The sequence below is a fragment of the Thalassophryne amazonica genome, chromosome 20, assembly GCF_902500255.1.
Source record: "Thalassophryne amazonica chromosome 20, fThaAma1.1, whole genome shotgun sequence".
NCBI lineage: Eukaryota > Metazoa > Chordata > Actinopteri > Batrachoidiformes > Batrachoididae > Thalassophryne > Thalassophryne amazonica.
The window spans coordinates 7,206,272-7,217,233 of NC_047122.1; positions in this window are offsets into that span (position 1 = coordinate 7,206,272).

Genomic DNA, 10,962 nt, shown 5'->3' on the forward strand with positions numbered 1-10,962 from the left:
ATGAAAACTCTGAAGATAACCAATACCAGGGCCGACGCTGTCGTATACGACGGCTAAGACCAAGCTTTACTAAATTATGAAGAACTTTTGAATGATATGAGATAGAAACGTACTTTTTTGCTGAAAAGTTAACTCCGCGGACTTTCGAGCCAGCCATCAGCCATCTTTGTACTCCTCATAGAAGCTGTGTGATGACGTGCGCAATGTGAGTGTCCAGTCGGAATTGGTTCACCATCACATGGTTTTCCAAAATCCAATCGTTGAGCAGATTTACCTCACGTGAAAAGCCAAAGATCATTTTCAGGAGTAATATGTTACTAGTTGGCCCATTTGAATAGCCCCCTGGGTGCTCCAATGAATACATACTATTAGTACATACTCAGTGTGCCCTGCGCCATTACGCACAGCGATCAGTGAAAGCAGGAGCAGACGGAGAGCCTCTGATGACAATCTCACGTGCTCAAACAAAGAGTGTGTAACTATCAGGATTGCTCCACGAGTTTGCATGTGAATGTTACTGGATAACTCTGTTGCTTTCTCTGCGTAAAGCACTGTTTACCATATCAATGGACAACAAAACACATAGACCATTTTGTATATTGTTCAAAATGTGCATTTGTGTTTATTGTTTGAACGTTTTTTGTTGTACAGTCATTCACACAAGACCTCAAATTACCTTTGCAGGCATTTCTCAATATCACGCAGAGTTCCCAGAGACATGAATGAAAATGAAATACAAATGCACTTTTGGTGACCGAGTCCAGGAGGTCAATTTCAGTTAATTAAATTATTATTTATGTGGCGCCAAATCACAACAAAGGTGCCTCAAGTCCTTCACAGGAGCTTGTGATCTCACTGATAATGGTGGTTGACAGCAGCTTGTGGATTGGAAAAAAAAATGGACTGCATTTATATAGAGCTTTTCCTCTGTATCAGAAAGTCAAAGTGCTTTACAGTAATGTGTCCAGCAATTTTGGGATTAAGGACTTGCCCAAGGGCCCTTAGTGATGTTCAGTCCAGACGGGGGTTTAACCCAAGGATCCTCTGGGCTAAAGTCCACCACTAAATAACTAGACCATCACCTCCTCTTGGCCATCAGAACTCTTGCACCAGAGATCTCTAACATTCTGGTAGGAGACTCAGCCTTAAATAATTGCTCAAGCTGGCCCAGCGGGCAGTACAACAGAGTTATCCGTCTTGACTGTGCTTTCACCTGCCACGATGGCAGTGGAAAATGATGTAGGTTTAAAGTAACATAGTCCTTCTGCAAGCATCTTGAGGGTTACTCAACAAGAGATAATGAATTACTGCTCTCAGACTCCTAAAACAAATGCCCCCTTGTGCACTATTAGTGCATCACTAACCGCATTTTTAGATACGAGGTCTATTAGAAAAGAAACCAACCTTTTTATTTTTTTCAAAAACTATATGGATTTAAATCACATGTGATTACGTCAGACAAGCTTGAACCCTCGTGCGCATACGTGAGTTTTTTTTCACGCCTGTCGGTTGCATCATTCGCCTGTGGACAAGCTTTGAGTGAGCACTGGTCCACCCCCCGTCGGAATTCCTTTGTCTGACTTCTTCCTGAGAGACTGGCGCTTTGCTTGATCAAAATTTTTTCAGGAACTGTAAGGCACATCCAAGTGGACACCTTTTGAGAAATTCAGACGGCTTTCGGTGAAAATTTTAACGGCTGATGAGAGATTAAGGAGTGTTACTATCGCTTTAAGGACAGCCCACGGCGCCGGACGACGCGCCACCCCCCAAGCGTCGTCAGCCTGTTTCGAGCTGAAACTTCCAAATTTAAGCCTCTGTTGACCCAGGATGTCGTGAGAGAACAGAGAAGTTTCAGAAGAGGTCGGGATCAGCAGTTTATCCGGACATTCCACTGTTAAAGGAGATTTTGTAATGAAAGATGTGCGGACGGATTTGCGTGTCAGCACCCAGCCGCTCATGGCGCAGCGCCACAGCAAAACACCTCCGTTGGAATCATTACAGGACAAGTTTGAACATGCCCAGCTGTTAAACAATTTCTCGGATAATCACTCGACTGAAAGCCATCGAAAACCGCCTGAATCTTACAAATGGTTATCAACACGGAGGTGTTTTGCTGTGGGCCACGCCATGAGCGGCTGGGTGCCGACGCGCAAATCCATCACCACGTCTTTCATTACAAAATCTCCTTTAACAGTGGAATGGGAAACTGCTGATCCCGACCTCTTCTGAATCTTCTCTGTTCTCTCACGATGTCCTGGGTCAACAGAGGCTTAAATTTGGAAGTTTTCAGCTCGAAACAGGCTGACGACGGCGGCTCGGGGCACGGCGCACCGTCCGGCGCCACGGGTTGTCCTTAAAACGATAGTAACACTCCTTAATCTCATCAGCCGTTAAAATTTTCACCGAAAACCGTCTGAATTTCTCGAATGGTGTCCACTTGGATGTGCTTTACAGTTCCTGAAAAAATTTTGATCAAGTAAAGCGCCAGTCTCTCAGGAAGAAGTCAGACAAAGGAATTCCGACGAGGGGGGTGGACCAGTGCTCACTCAAAGCCTGCCCACAGGCGAATGACGCAACCGACAGGCGTGAAAAAACTCACGCATGCGCACGGGTTCAAGCTTGTCTGACGCAATCACACGTGATTCAAATCCATATAGTTTTTGAAAAAATAAAAAGGTCGGTTTCTTTTCTAATAGACCTCTTACTTACACTGGCCAGAATTTCCACCAAGCTGCACACTATGACTTCTCTGCATGATATTCAGAGTACCTTCAATGATGAATCACTTTCCACTGTCATCTCCAGTCAAATCCCTGTAAACTTCAGTGGAATCCATGTCAGTTCCAGTGCAATCACTGTCAGCTCCATTGTGATCACTGTTAACTCCAATGCACTCCATATGAACTCCAGTGTGATCTATGTCAACTCTAGTGTGTACACTATGACTCTTCTGCATGATATTCAGAGTATTTTCAGTGAAGAAACACCTTCCACTGTCAACTCCAGTAGATTCTCTGTCTGCTAGCAGAGCATGTAGCTGCTTCCACACAGCACACAACTCATGAACTATATCTAGGGTTGACCACAGAAGAGAGGCTGTTGTAGACACTGAAATTTTTTAATGTTTGAACTAATGATCATTAGCTGCCCTTGTATTTTGGAAGCCACGCAATGGTCCAAATCAAGTTGAAAATGAAATTCCTTGCACTTGACCTTTGTCATTTTCTGCAACATTGGAACTGAGCTCCTCCAGATGGGTGGAGATGGTGTTCTCCTGCCATTGCCAACCACCTTTGTTTCAATCTGGATACCATCCCAATAGACTGGAACTAAGGAGTTGTTGTCCCATTCTGGAAAGGAAAGGGTGATCATATGAATTGCAACAAATACAGGATATATAGATTTGACCCAAGTCAGGGAAATCAGCAGCATTCCATCTGCACTCGATTGCCCGTGCCACTTAAACATTTGCCCCAGCTGTGCACTCGTGTTTCTCTTTGGATTTTTCCGTGTTAAGGTTTGTTTACTGAGCTGGTTCACAAGTTGCAGTTTTAACATTACTCATCCCTGAAGGAACAAGGTGAAACTCAGGTCACATTCAGGTGTTTTTGACTCATTTGCTTCATGGTTCATTGGGACTTCCTGCTCTGCTCTTGTTCTCACTCTCATAAGTCGTGACTGTGCTGACATGGCTCTATAGCTCTGGTCTTTCTACTTCAGAAAAGACAACCAGTCTGCTGACAGCGAACAATTTCATTTTGTTTTTTTTTATTTCCTCCCAAACTGCATCCAGATTCAAATCTGGATCTGTGTCCTCATTCGGTACTCATTTCTTCACAGCTCATTGCTCTGGTTTAATCCATTAATGAGTCAAATCAGACATGCTGGGGAATTACAGTGTGAAGTTGTCTCATTTTCCTGATCCTGTTTAAATCATCTGCTCTCACCGTTGGAGAAGCTACTTTAAAAGCAGAGCTTTGCAAAAACTCCCAATTAATTTACATGGGTAGAAGTCAGACAACAGCACAGCTGCCCTCAAAGCAGTACAAACTACTTTGGAAAATGTGATGAAATTGATTATACGTGATATGAAAATATAATGATGTATGTATTGCAGACAAAAGTGACTTCATAACTGTTTTCAGTTTGTTCTGTTTTAAAGCACACACATAGCTTGAATGTTGTATAAAAAACAGGGGCGTCATGTACAAAGACTGCACACAAACACGTGGTGTACATTCAGATATATCAAAAGGGAAGCAACCGTGGAAATGCGAGGTGCCCCACGCCAAGTTCATGGCTGGTGTGTGCACGTTTCTACAGCTGTTGTTCCTCTGCTGACACGTAGAGGTGATGATTGGATAGTGTTAATAGTGTGAAAACAAGAAGTCATCAGAGTGATGTGCACATCAGAGACACACTTATGAACAATTAATGCACCCATGTGTTGGCAATTATATAGTTGGATATAAAAAGATGCACAAAGTGATGTGTAAAATGGCACTAACAATGGCTGTGTTATGTGAGAACCTTGTAAATTGTGCAATCCATCGTGAGCGTATATTCAGGGCACTTGAGGATTTACTTGCAAATGATAATATTTGGCTATTTCGATTACCAAGGCTGCTGTTACTGTGCATAGAACATAGAAAGGTGCTGACCATGCTGGGTAGCCTGCCAACAGGGGCATTCCAGTGGGAGCTGGCCGATGAGTCAGGGGTGTGCCAGTCAACCTTGAGCCAAGCCATGTCAGCTGTGTGGAACGCAATCATCCGAATGTCATCCACGTACATCATATTCCAACATTAAAGCACTATTTGCAGTGAGAGCCGGTTTCCCGAGTTTCCAGACCTACTGACTGCACACAGATTGCTATGAAGGTGCCATCACACGATGAATATGTTTTTGTTAATAGAAAACATTTTTATTCCATCCATCTTCAAATCATGTGATACACACATGCTTTGGGTTGGATTGGGATCAGGAATGCTGCCGCAGTGCACACAACACTGCTTGATGAGTAAAACGTTTGTGTAATTGTTCTGAATGAGACCAGCGTAGACACATTTGGGCACGTGTGCATTCAATGTTTTTTTGTATGGTGAAACTAGAGATACAGAGCTTCTTAACAGGCCCCCCAATTGTCTCCCTGTGTTCAGTATTTGCAGTGGTGGGCACAGTTCCGATAATCTGATAACAGATAATTATCAAAGATAACGTTTTCATTATCGGATTATCTTTTAAGATAACTTTAAAGACCAGCATCGGACTAATTATCTTCAGATGAATTTTTGTCTGATAACTTTTAAACTGATAAACAAAATAAACAAAGCTGAACAGCAACAAGCATTTTTAAAATTAGGTCAGCACCTACCTGTTAAAAGTTTTGTACCAGACACACAGTTATAACCTTTGCAAACAGAAGAGAAGAGAAACTGCTTGTATAAAAAGCATCTCAATCCTCTGCAGACAAAAGAAAAACAGACCCCAAAAGAGAGAGGGAAAACAAAAACAAAACATTTCTTTAACACCATACTGATATGCTGGCAATATGACCCAAGTCATCCAGAGGCATACATCTTTAACTTATGGTTCAAATTTTAACCAAACTAATTTTGGACAAGTTATTTAAAATTACTGTCATGTCTGAAGTTGTATAAAGTAAAAATATCAGATATATGCTTTAGTTTTAAAGTAATGTGTTAATTTTTAAGGTTTTGTGAGCACATGCTCTGCCCCGCAGTGGTTTATGGGTAGGATGATGTAATCTCTGTACGTCACGACAGGACAAATGCATTTCAGACACTCTGTTCAGGCTCCAAGGACAACAGCATTAAACTGTAGTGCCTAAAACTCTCTTATATATTCTCTGCATTTATAGACATTGATTTTTAATTGTGTTTGTTAAATTCCACGCATTTTAAATGTGAACAGACAGGGATTATCTAGAATTTGTTTTGAAAGCCTCTACTGCCATCTAGCATCTACTGGCCAGTAGTGTTCATGGCAGTGTCTGGTGACCAGTAGATGGCAGTGTTTTATTTATTTTGACCCCGGTTATGTCAGATATAAGACTTCTTCTCCCCAGGTTTCTTTTCAGCACTGTAGCCAGGCTGACAAAGAGTCAGAGCTCTATTGAGCTGAGTATTCCATTAACTTTAACTAGTAATGACTTCATGACTTTCTTTGCTAACAAAATTTTAACTATTAGAGAAAAAATTACTCATAACCATCCCAAAGACGTATCGTTATCTTTGGCTGCTTTCAGTGATGCCGGTATTTTGACTCATTCTCTCCGATTGTTCTGTCTGAGTTATTTTCATTAGTTACTTCATCCAAACCATCAACATGTTTATTAGACCCCATTCCTGCCAGGCTGCTCAAGGAAGCCCTACCATTATTTAATGCTTCGATCTTAAATATGATCAATCTATCTTTGTTAGTTGGCTATGTACCACAGGCTTTTAAGGTGGCAGTAATTAAACCATTACTTAAAAAGCCATCACTTGACCCAGCTATCTTAGCTAATTATAGGCCAATCTCCAACCTTCCTTTTCTCTCAAAAAGTCTTGAAAGGGTAGTTGTAAAACAGCTAACTGATCATCTGCAGAGGAATGGTCTATTTGAAGAGTTTCAGTCAGGTTTTAGAATTCATCATAGTACAGAAACAGCATTAGTGAAGGTTACAAATGATCTTCTTATGGCCTCGGACAGTGGACTCATCTCTGTGCTTGTTCTGTTAGACCTCAGTGCTGCTTTTGATACTGTTGACCATAAAATTTTATCACAGAGATTAGAGCATGCCATAGGTATTAAAGGCACTGCGCTGCGGTGGTTTGAATCATATTTGTCTAATAGATTACAATTTGTTCATGTAAATGGGGAATCTTCTTCACAGACTAAAGTTAATTATGGAGTTCCACAAGGTTCTGTGCTAGGACCAATTTTATTCACTTTATACATGCTTCCCTTAGGCAGTATTATTAGACGGTATTGCTTAAATTTTCATTGTTACGCAGATGATACCCAGCTTTATCTATCCATGAAGCCAGAGGACACACCAATTAGCTAAACTGCAGGATTGCCTTACAGACATAAAGACATGGATGACCTCTAATTTCCTGCTTTTAAACTCAGATAAAACTGAAGTTATTGTACTTGGCCCCACAAATCTTAGAAACATGGTGTCTAACCAGATCCTTACTCTGGATGGCATTACCCTGACCTCTAGTAATACTGTGAGAAATCTTGGAGTCATTTTTGATCAGGATATGTCATTCAAAGCGCATATTAAACAAATATGTAGGACTGCTTTTTTGCATTTACGCAATATCTCTAAAATCAGAAAGGTCTTGTCTCATTCAATTCATGCATTTATTTCCTCTAGGCTGGACTATTGTAATTCATTATTATCAGGTTGTCCTAAAAGTTCCCTAAAAAGCCTTCAGTTAATTCAAAATGCTGCAGCTAGAGTACTGACGGGGACTAGAAGGAAGAGAGCATATCTCACCCATATTGGCCTCTCTTCATTGGCTTCCTGTTAATTCTAGAATAGAATTTAAAATTCTTCTTCTTACTTATAAGGTTTTGAATAATCAGGTCCCATCTTATCTTAGGGACCTCGTAGTACCATATCACCCCAATAGAGCGCTTCGCTCTCAGACTGCAGGCTTACTTGTAGTTCCTAGGGTTTGTAAGAGTAGAATGGGAGGCAGAGCCTTCAGCTTTCGGGCTCCTCTCCTGTGGAACCGGCTCCCAATTCAGATCAGGGAGACAGACACCCTCTCTACTTTTAAGATTAGGCTTAAAACTTTCCTTTTTGCTAAAGCTTATAGTTAGGGATGGTTCAGGGTCACCTGATCCAGCCCTAAGTTATGCTGCTATAGACGTAGACTGCTGGGGGGTTCCCATGATGCACTGTTTCTTTCTCTTTTTGCTCTGTATGCACCACTCTGCATTTAATCATTAGTGATCGATCTCTGCTCCCCTCCACAGCATGTCTTTTTCCTGGTTCTCTCCCTCAGCCCCAACCAGTCCCAGCAGAAGACTGCCCCTCCCTGGGCCTGGTTCTGCTGGAGGTTTCTTCCTGTTGAAAGGGAGTTTTTCCTTCCCACTGTAGCCAAGTGCTTGCTCACAGGGGGTCGTTTTGACCGTTGGGGTTTTACGTGATTATTGTATGGCCTTGCCTTACAATATAAGCGCCTTGGAGCAACTGTTTGTTGTGATTTGGCGCTATATAAAAAAACAAATTGAATTGAATTGAATTGGTGATTGTGATGCTTTATTTCTGTTTTTTCTTTTAAAGCTTTCAGCAGCAGGAATAACCTCACGACGGCCTCTACAATAATTATCAAACAGGTTTGATTCTCAGTCGACCATATGAGCAGCGATCAGGAGGTGTCGTCAGATGTTGACCGAAGCTTGATACTCCATGAACACTACAACGATGCAGGACGTACGATTAACCTGAAACTTGGTCTAAAAAAATTCCTGCATGAAAAATCATCTTGCACAGTGTAAGAGTATGTTTTACAACTCAAATGAATGTTGTAAAGAGAGAATGCAAAAAATTAAAAAAAAAGAATGCAAAAAAAAAAAAACATGCAAAAAAAATTTGTTGATGACACTCCAGAGCTCCGTAAAAATGCCTGTTTTTACAAATAAAAAAATGGAATATTTTACAAAAGCACATTAAACACCAACACACAACAGACGTCACATTAACGTGTTGGTTTACATAATGAATCGTGTTTAGTGTTTAGCAGGCACCTTACCAGAATCCTTTGCGATCTGTCTCTTGTTTACAAAACCCCAGAATTAGTGCATTATTCAAACATTAATGATATATGTTATATTTTAACTTTGTACAAATGACAGAATTGACATTAATGGAGTTATTCTATCAGTATTAATGTTATTTATAAATCAAAACCATAAGTCAATATGACTTTATTTTTCAAGACCACCGCATGACTGGACCTTGTAATTGGTACAGGGCTGGCTTTACAGCTGCTCTCAAGAGTGCCTTTGTTTGGAAGGGCTGTAACAAACAAGAGCTTCCTGCAAGAGCTGAATGTTGAAAGAAAAAGTGTGGTCTCATTGTTTGGGTCTCGGTTTGTCTCTGTCTGTGCTCGGAGCGCTGTACAGCTTCCAGCAGGGGCAGACTGCAGAAAGAAAAAACTATGGTCTTATTGTTTGGTTTGTTATTTTTAATAGTAGAAGCTATAATTTGTTTTACTAGTAGTTGTAAATGTGCCAGAGATATTAGAATTTGTTATCGGTTACCTGTAACTTCTGATAAATTTTTGGGTGGTTGGTTTTAGCTTTATTGAAGATAATTTTTCAGTTATCTGCTTATCTGTTATCGAAGTTAATTTTTGGTTATCTGTGCCCACCACTGAGTATTTGTCAGTAAACATGGATAATGCTGTGAATGTCACACACGGTCAGCGGCGCACCTTAATTGTTTTACTTCAGTTGGTGTTGCGACTCTGAGCAAACAGTGTTTATGGCCTCACCATGCACCCTCCCACTAACATTTTTCCATATCATGTTTATGTCCGTTTGACAGGGTACAAATAAACTATCCCTGCTGGTCTCCCTTCATTTCCATCATCTAGCTCACACTCGCGTAATTTCTTTTCTGTGTTCATGTTGACTGATCTGACAGGGAGGTGATTCCCAGCTGCCAAGGCCTATTTACATGAATTCGCAAATTGAAAGAGGGACGTGGAAAGGGGGGAGTTTGGTACATCTCCATCTGTGCTTAATTCCACATTGATTGGGATGTATAATCAGAACGTGCTTGGATCCATGTGTACCTTGATATATCTGGATATTTTTGTGCATTCAACAGTTCCTGGTTTTAGTATATGCCATGTATTATGGTGGAATATACTTGAGGACAGATGACAAGAAATTAGTAAAATTTCAGACTCAACATGGAAACTGAAACTGCATATGTCCTGCCTGAACTATTCAGAGCTGAATCTTTTCATTTAGAAGAATACATGAACATTGTTGGAAATTCTGAATTGAAAAATGCCCTTGCAGATGCTGAAAGCCACTCACATGCAGCATCAGCTGGAACAAATGATGCTGATGATTAGGAGAGTTGATGGTTTAGTGGTTAAGCGTTGGGTTTGAGACCAGAGGATCCTCAGTTCAAATCCCACCCTGACTGGAAAATCACTAAGGGCCCTTGGGCAGGTCCTTAATCCCCAAGTTACTCCTGGTGTGTAGTGGGCACCTTGCATGACAGCACCCTCACAATGTGAGGCATTTATGTGTAAAGCACTTGAGCATCTGATGCAGATGGAAAAGCGCTATATACAGTGAGGAAAATAAGTATTTGAACACCCTGTGATTTTGCAAGTACTCCCACTTAGAAATCATGGAGGGGTCTGAAATTTTCATCTTAGGTGCATGTCCACTGTGAGAGACATAATCTAAAAAAAAATCTGGAAAATCACAATGTATAATATTTTAAATAATTTATTTGTATGTTACTGCTGAAAATAAGTATTGAACACCTACCAACAAGCAAGAATTCTCGCTCACACAGACCTGTTAATTTTTCTTTAAGAAGCCCTCTTATTCTGCACTCTTTACCTGTATAATTGCACCTGTTCACACACTCAATCAATCACACTCCAACCTGTCCACCATAGCCAAGACCAAAGAGCTGTCTAAGGACACCAGCGACAAAACTGTACACCTGCACAAGGCTGGGATGGACTACAGGACAACAGGCAAGCAGTTTGGTAGAAGACAACAACTGTTATGATTATTTATTAGAAAGTGGAAGAAACACAAGATGACTGTCAATCTCCCTTGGTCTGGGATTCAATTCAATTCAATTCAATCAATTTTTTTATATAGCGCCAAATCACAACAAACAGTTGCCCCAAGGCGCTTTATATTGTAAGGCAAGGCCATACAATAATTATGTAAAACCCCAAC